Source organism: Oreochromis niloticus, linkage group LG3 (genome assembly GCF_001858045.2).
Source record: "Oreochromis niloticus isolate F11D_XX linkage group LG3, O_niloticus_UMD_NMBU, whole genome shotgun sequence".
In the NCBI taxonomy this organism is placed as follows: domain Eukaryota; kingdom Metazoa; phylum Chordata; class Actinopteri; order Cichliformes; family Cichlidae; genus Oreochromis; species Oreochromis niloticus.
The window spans coordinates 29,046,536-29,055,625 of NC_031967.2; the positions used below are offsets into that span (position 1 = coordinate 29,046,536).

Below are 9,090 nucleotides of genomic sequence, written 5' to 3' on the forward strand. Positions count from 1 at the left end.
CTGGTCTTTAAGTGATGATGTATGGATCCTGCTTCCGGGCCCGAACTACTCTGTGTTTATTAAGGCTGTCGTGCTTTTAACACGTTTTAATGCTTTGTATCTTGTTCTGTTTAATCTGAACAAGCCCCTAAAAACAGTCAGTGATCACTGTCAGCTTAACCATCAGGAACCCTCACATTAACTTTTATCAAGTGGAAAAAAGTTAGCGTTCATCCTCCGGCTTCACTGTGTTTATGTTATGCTAACATAGCTGTGTCGCTAGTGAAATACAGGCCATTTATTATGTAACACATCATTATATACCAGCTAGTCCTACTTGAGTAACCCTACAAACCTCACTGCTGTTTAGTTTTCTGTCTTCATTTATGTTGGAATGTAGGTGGAAACCAGCGAGCCAACTTCTAACTCTGTAAAATTTGGATGCCTGGATGTTACACCTGGTAGAGCAGCCACACTGATCATTTTATTAAAGATGAAAGAATTTAGACAGTTTGCAACCCTCAGTGATGCCGCAGAGGTCCTTTGACTTTGGGATGTGCAGCGGAGTTTGGACCTGGAAATGGCTAATGACGTCAGACTTAAAGACCGGATAGCATCTCTATTGCTTAATACATAATTGTGTTGTGAATATTCATCCTTAATCTGTATAAATGCATATGGTTCAGAAAAATTATAGTAATTACAAAATGGTACATTTCAGGCTACAATGGCAAAGAAATAAAAAGAAAAAAGAAAGAAAAAAGAAATATATATATATATAAATTAAAATGTAAACAACCAAACTACTTTGTGTAATTTAAAAGAAAAAAAATACAGTGTACGCCAAAGTAAGTCCTTGTACGTACACAAAAGCACTTGATGAATCTGACTTCTGTGACCATCTGCTACTTGAGAATTACCTGTATTTAAAATTAAAAAAAGAAAAAGGAAACATTTGTCAAATACGACATTTAGAAATATGGATGTGAATTATGAGGTTTCATTTGCAGTAAAACAAAAGTCAAAGAGTAGCAGGTTGGGCTGGGTTGGCACAACAGTGAAAGCTGATGGTCAGTTCATTGTCTTTACCTTGTTAGGGATGGAAGATTGTGTCATTGTTGTTGGCACGCCAGCTCACTGTAAAATTTGTCACACCCTGCTCTTCTAGCTGTGACTGAAACTGTGAGCAGAAACGAAACTGAAACGGTTCATCCCACTTTTTATTTGTGTGGAAGTGTTTATGGTACGTGTGTCTCACCTGCTGCAGGAGAGAGTCACTCACTGATGGAAGATTCAGGTTCCTGTCAGAGCTTATTTTCAGTTTCACCACAAATCTCTTGGTTTTACGTTCTAAATCCCAAAACAAAAGTAAATAATTAAAATGTGCTTTTAATACATTCACAAATACCCTACATATGTGTAAAGGATGCAATTTTACAAAACAGTTGGGAAAGTTAGAGGATTAAAAAGTAGTTTCTCTGCATTAGGTTTTAAAATTTATGCTGATCAAAGTCTCATATAATAACATATTTCCCTTATTGACTTGAATTCATGCTTTTATGCTAGCAAACTCTATTTCACTCCAGATAACAACCTTCTCGTCTTGTCATGTAACTCCTTAATGTGCGATTTTGTAAATGTCTCATTATATCTGCAGCTGTATGTTCTGGGCACTCGGGAGGAGAGAAGAGCTGAGCTAAGGGTGTGTTGGGAGAAGCCCCAGTCTGCAGGATCTTCAATTCCCACTTCCACTACTTTCACAGCATAATGAAAGATGCTGCAGAAATCCAGTCTGACTCTACTATGTCCTGTAGTTCCATTGCTGAGGTGGTCATACAGAGTGGTGACCAAAAGTTGGTTGGTATTGTGGTGGTAATCATCAGTTTGGTCAGCTTAGGAGGCGGTATCAATAAAGATTGAATACCTTGGTAAAAGTACTTTTCTAAGGCCAGAAATGAAAAAAAAAAAATCAGGCAAAACATTTTCGGCCTGAATTAACTGCATTGAAGTTATTTAAAACTGCCTTAAATTTGTTAAGCAGACCATTTACTGAAGTTTTAGTTGATGCTGCAGCCGATTCCAGGAAGAAAGACGTGCAAAGTTGAACGCTATTTGTGTTAAAAACTAATGGGGACCATCGACACAGATTGAAAGGAAGAATTCTTGGGACCTAAGACAAAAACTCCCCACATTTTTTGATTAATGTTAGTCTGTAAACAAGATAGAAACAAACCTAGAATCGCCTTAGAAAAAAGAATATACCAGTGGTTGAGTCTACATGACAAAACAGATACAACCAGCACATACAACGTAGTAGGGCTTTAAAATTTGTAATTTATCTCAATGCTCCATAACAGATATTACAGACAAAGAAGTGAAAACAATAAGTTTCTTTCTTGCCTCAATGGACAAGCAGGACTTTATTCTAAGGTAAAAAAGAAAAAAGAAATAAACAAACAATTCTCAATTAAAAAAATTTCACCAGTTGCTGAACGTGAGATCTAAGAGGGACTCATCATTTGCAATTCTATTGAGATTCTAACTAAATCTCAGAGCCCTGAGAACTCTATTTTTTCCTGAAGCCTGATTGAAAATTACTTAGAATCTTATTTACAGTCGGGAAATCTTTCAGCTAGAAATCAACCACTAATTGTTTAAGACTGATTAATCCCCATCTTAAAAAAAAAAAAATTCAGATTGAAATTTCATTTGTATCTAAAGACCAGTTAAAAACATAAGTAAGTAACTGGTGGGGCAATAAAGTGAGCAGCTAGCTTTAAATCAATGGCTACAAATGGTCAAGGTGTGCTGAATTCACGTATTTAAATGTTCAAGGACTTTGTGCACAACTGATGTCACTTTCACTGGGTTAAAATTAAACCAGGGCCATCAAATTATGAGTGAATGCAGCTGAGGAGTGCTCATAAGAAATATATAGAGTTTCAAACAGTGTACCAGACATTATAGGTTAATTACAGCAACCAAGCATGTCAGCTTTGTTAAATATATGGTGAGAATCTTAAACCACATAGAGATTTTAATATGATTTTGATATCGATATCGATTTGTTTGAGGTCTGCATAAAACAATAATCAAATTAGGCTTTTCTAGTGGTAATATGTATTGCACAGCTACCTGAATAGCAGTCAATCAGTATGGAGAATAGTTTTCCTGGCTTTTTCTGGCTTATTCCATATTTCGCTCATGGAGTAGCTTTATATTGACCTTTAATTCTAGATTAATTTCATTGGTACATGTTTGTTTTCAGATCCATTGAAGGCATCATCAACAATCTAAGGGAGATTTAAAGACTTATAGTAAGCTTTGAGAGCTTCTCTTAGAGCTGCTCTTACTCACCAGTTCAAATCTTTTATGGACAACATTTCTAGGCAGATGTATCCGGTGGTCTTGTTCACCAGTGAGGGTAATTTACTGGTGGATTTATGTCCCTGTCCTCTCCTACAGTCACAAGTGCTGGATAGTGACTAAAAAAAGTGAGACTGAGGATACAAGCAATGAAAATGACCTTTTTTTAAAGAGTGGCGGGGCTCAACCTTCCTAGGAATTTATGTTTCAGAATGAAATCTATGCCATAGATATATTAAACTCGAAAACCTCTCTGCAACCATGTGTAACCTGACATACACCTTTTTGACTGCTGCCACAGTGACAGAAAAAATACTGATGAGATTTCCTAAATTACAGTATACCAAGGCCTCATAGAAAAAGTAAATAGAACAAAAATTGCATTTAAGCACAGAAGAGCAAAACATGTGTAACAGATTGTGAATAATTACTCACTGGTGTTGCAGGCAAAAGAACGTATCTGATCACAAGGATGATCATCCCACTGCATCTGGTAGAAATCCGCAGATGTAGAACAGTACTGATTGCCGCCAGCATTATCAGGAGCATTTTTAAACCAGTTCCTGAAAGAGCCCGAGCTTCCATCAGACCACTTCCAGCTGTCTCTGAACAACCCGATCCAGACGCTGTAGCTGCCTGCGTTCTTTATAACCTGTATATGCTGCTCAGTAGTTTTCACACTGACCAGGTCTTTGTGATATTGTCTACAGTAACTTTGAGCAACTCGCCATGATGTAGGTGTTGAATATACAGTGTAGTGCTCTCTTCCATTGCTGTCATCTGAGAAAAAAATATTGATTAATATGAGTAAAATCACTTTATCTCTGACATTTAGATAATTACTTGAAGTTTTACTTGTGAGTTACATTCAAAGCACATAAAAGGCCTCTTGTTGCTGCAAGTGTCGGCGTTCCAATACCCGTTTGTTCCCATCCATACACAGTCACCAGCTCCTTTGTTTGCACTGAAATTGAAAACAGTAACTGCCCCAATGCCCTCAGACCACACCCACTGCTCGGTGTCTGATTTCACCAAGCCAATCCAGATGATTCCTGTATCAGGATGGCCAGTGCTCTCCAACAGCCGCCTGTGGTCCTCCATGCTGTCTATGGTAGCCAGGTCAAATTCGTGCACTTTGCAGAAAGCGTGGGCATCCCTCCAGTTCATAGGTGTTTCATAAAACTGGTACAGACGATGCTCTGTGGACCACATTTGTGAATTAGAGGTGATTAGTATTATGTATTTATTTTAAACATTAAGGTCTTATGTTGTCCTGTTTTTGGTCATTTCAGTGAATTTAACTGGATGGTTCGTCAAAGTGGTCTTGTGAATAATTTTGGTAGGCCAGTTACTGTTGAGAAACTTCAACACTGTTCCAAGTTTTCTCCATTTGTGTACAATGGCTGTCACTATGGTTCACTGGAGTCCCAGTGCATTCAAAGTGGCTTTGAAACCCTCTCCAGACTGACAGACGTCTGTGACTTTGTTTCTCAGGTGTTTTTTTTTTAGATCATGCCATGATGTGACTTTATGAGATCTTTTAGACAAACACTTTTTCACACCACTTAAAATTGCAGGCAGCTGCTGTAATCTGTTAGTGATGAAAACAGTGAATACCAAGAGCTCTTTTTTTTCAGAAATCAATGATTATAAGTTTGCTCTGATTTTTAATAGTTTCATTAACATTAAAAGTGCTATATCACATCCAGTAGAGTCATCAACACACATTTTTGAAATATAATATAATATAATATAATATAATATAATATAATGTAATATAATATGGGGGTGCTACTGTTCTTAGTTACCTGTTGCATGTATCTCTACAGTCCTGACCAAAGCCATCAAAAGCACAAAGAACTTTCCTGCAAATCACAGAAGAAATTTGAATATGTCTGAAGTCAACTACAGGAAATTGTTTGAATGGAAAATTATCTGTAAAATCGTAAACGCTAAAACAGAGATTGTCACTTGTAAACTTGTCTCAGTCACACAATACATGCTAGTGGTGTGCGATGCTGCATATTTTGGTATCGATCCGTTACCAAGTAAATATGGGCCAGTATCGCCGATACCAATACCGATACCGATACTTTTCAATAAATAAGGTGAATGTGTCATTGAATTGCTAAATCGCAATTAATTTTCATGACCTTAAGTGTTTTTTGTGATGTCTTTTTTTTAAATTTAAAATAGTTAAAGCCCAGGACATAATTAGGAGAAATTATTTATTTATAATTAAATAAAAAATGCTTTATTATTGTGGTGGGTCGTGGTCTGCGATGCTGCTGCAGGTGAGATGGACTCACCTTCACGGCATCTATAATCATGCCTCTCCGGCTTAAAACCTGTGCTCTGCTTGTACTGTTGTTGTTATTGGTGTTGATGTGTACTGTTGGCAGCAGGAGAGCTGCAGCCGTTGAATGTACTGTTACAGCAACCGTGTGATTATTGTAAGAATAAATGATGCTGCGAAGCATAAAAATGCTATCGGGTCTGCCGTGGTGGCGATCTTTTGGTTTTTTCTTCTTAAGCGCACGCAAACCAGTACACAAATTAAAACAAATACTGTTGATAAACTATAATAAAAAAATTTCAAATAAAATTCTCAAAAACAAAAACAACTGGTAAAAATATAATTAATTTGTAAACAACTTAATAACCCCCAAAGTCCCGTGACGTGACAGCGCAACATGGAAACATAAGATTGGGGGAGGGGGACCAAAGCGTGCCTGCTCTTTGCTGACACAGGAGCGCCGAGTTCAGCAAGCTGGCTGTTTTGTCTATCCGAAAGCACAGCGTTGTAAACAAGCACAAGTCAAAGTAAAGAATCAATCTCACCAGGCTAGTATCGATCCGATACCGATGCCGACTTGGTATCGATACTATCGATATTTGGACCCGCCAACCGCTAATACATGCACAAATATAATCTAACCTAAATATAGGTAACTTTACACAGAAAGAGATCTTAGTATATTTATTGTTAAATGAATATCTGAATACAATCACAGAAAATACAAGCTAATTCATCATCTGAAAGTCAAACAGTGTACAAAAGCAACATAAAACAATGAACAGCTACATGATTTAAATAAATTACAGAAATAAGTGAATGTGATTTTTTTTTTTTTTAAATGTAATTAAAAAAGAAAAATAATTTGAAATGTTGTTTATGAATAAAGTATTTAAGCTGAAATATCTTATAGCATTTGCACTTCCTGGATTTTTGGAATCTTATTAGATATTTGATTCACTTATTTGGTCTCTCAGGATCACTTTTGGCATTGGATTGGTCAATTTAGAGAAAACAATTATATGTAGATACAACATGGAGATACAACAAGCTCCCTGGAAGAAAGAAAGGTAATTATTGTACACATGTATTTTTAGAGTATTTAATAAACTATTTGAAATATAATATTTATAGAAAACCTAAATTTACTTTTAAATTAGATTTTTGTGTGAAATTAGTCACATTGTGTGCATTTTATAACATTTCAGAGATTTTCTTGCTTCCCTTTACATATCTGATATCCAGGTCGTTTGCTTATGTCAAACCTCACTGCAAACCAAATTTCCACCATTTGAATGCGCTTAAGCATGCATCAATATGTAGGTCATAGTTATTACTAATACAATTATCAGGATGTGTAGGGAAAGAAAACATCTCTGCTCTTTTCACTCACACAGAAAGTCATTAGCTCTGAAAAGACTGTGAATACATAGATACACTATCATAAGAGTTTGAAATTCTTATGAAAATTTTGAGGTGACCAAAAATTAAAGCAGAAAATGTAGATTTACCTCCACAGATGCATTTATGGTTCATGACTGTAAAATAGAGGAGGAAGTTCAAATTAGCAGATTCAAATTATGTCTGTAACACAAATTGAACTTTACATGGAATTAACACAAGCACAGTTTGATTAAAAAACTAAAAATAACAATTGCAACAACAACAACAAAAAATCTATTTCCATTAGTTCCTTTACTGGTAGCTACCAGTAAAGGAACTAATGGAAATAAATTTAAAAAGTTATGTTCAAATAATTATTTATAATGAAAGTTCTAAAATTACCTGATATGATGCGTTGTGTACTCTGTGGCTTCCCTGTAACTTCTGTGGCTGTTTTAGGTGTGCTAAGTTTTAAAATATTCACACTGCATGCAAATCCACCATGGTAAGATGGATTTGCATGCAGTGTTGAGATGGTGTTGTCGGTAAGTGTCATCAGGTAATCACTTAGGTGTTCCAGAAAACTACTTAGCTTTGATCTTGGCAGATTAGATCTCTGTGTGGCTACAGGAATGGGAAATATAATAAAGCCTGTCATTATACGTGATTCTGAATAAGGGAAATAGAAAATTATGAAAATTATGGCGTTATTTTTGTGCCATTATTCTGAGCGCACGTAAAAAGAATTTACAGGTACATGTGTTGCATTTTGAGAAGAAATGTATTTTGAGAGAAGAAAAGCTAAATTTGAGTGAACAAAATTCATTGATGCGTTCCAAAAATGTATTTCAGTGTTTGCTATTATCCATATAAACACACAATAGCAGCCCCTCTCGCTCAGTTTTTGCATTTGCGCTTGCTTGCACTATGTTGCTTGCTTTCTCAACATTTCTGCCTGTGCGCGTTCAACTCTTTCTGTACACCGTTATATTTGTGCCACAAAACTAACCAATCACAGACTTGGATGCAAAACATTCTGATTTGCTGTTTTGGTCTCCAATCAGCTCACTAGCTACTGTACCCAAACCGAGAATGCATTTCGCCCAAAACTCAGTTGCAGAGGAACGCAGAGTGGCGAAGTTTGAAATATTGCTCTTTCTAGATCACCAAATAAACTTTTAAGATATTTTCAGGCCAGAATGTAGCTGTGTAAACTGTAAATGTCTGCTCGGTTTATCAAGACATTGCATATTTGCAAAAGTGCTCTAACATGTTCGTCAAAATGCAACACTTGCACTTGCAAAACGCTTTTTACGTTTGTTCAATTTTTTTTTTTTTTTTATGTACGCTTAGAACAGTGGCACAAAAATAGCGCCATAGAAAATAAATATATAGTTGTAAGTGACACAGACTCATAACTGACATTTGATTTTGCTAATACAAACAACATGCAAATGTATGATCACTGTAGTAATTTGTCTGAAGAAATTATTGGTGTAAAAGGCTTCGCTTTATTGCACTAATTCACAGATTTTTATTTGGGATTATGGAGATGTAATTGCGTGGCATCGGCACAAGAGGGAAGCACAAACTATTTTCCATGGAATCGATACCTGCAGCAAACAGAGGTCTACAGGAGCGGATGGTTTCGTACTACACCACATTAATTTCAAGACTTTCTTTACATTTTTAAGATTGAAAGTGAAAGGGTAACACCACCTGGGTCTGGGTGCAGTTTCCCCCTCCAGGGGCAAGGGTACCTAGACCCGGTTCTTAGAGTACGCTTGGGGAGTGTGATAGTGTGATTGTGTGTACAGCGTCTCTTTATGTCTGTCTCCACGTTGGTTGAGTGTGGAGTAATTGCTTATGAGAGCATGAGGGTGGGAATGGATGTTTGTATCTGGCGTACAGGCGTATGTCTGTATGTCTGTGACATATGTCAGGTTGGGTATCAGACGCCACCTCTCTGGGGACATCTCAGGCCCTCCAAGGTTTGGAGGCCTATCTCCCCCCACCACTTCCCCTGCCGGTGGCGGACGCCCTCAGACATCGGTGCGTTGGTGGTT

The 9,090-nt window shown here is 36.9% G+C and overlaps 1 long non-coding RNA gene across 1 annotated transcript; it reads right to left on the reverse strand.

Moving 5' to 3' along the window:
• Positions 1-767: 767 nt before the first annotated feature.
• LOC106097222 (macrophage mannose receptor 1) lies at positions 768-7,274 on the reverse strand. The gene is made up of 7 exons (XR_002060052.2): positions 7,153-7,274; positions 5,154-5,210; positions 4,212-4,544; positions 3,781-4,125; positions 1,238-1,329; positions 1,069-1,159; positions 768-899 (listed from the first exon to the last, which is right to left on the reverse strand). It is a non-coding gene; the product is annotated as a macrophage mannose receptor 1 (long non-coding RNA).
• Positions 7,275-9,090: the final 1,816 nt, after the last annotated feature.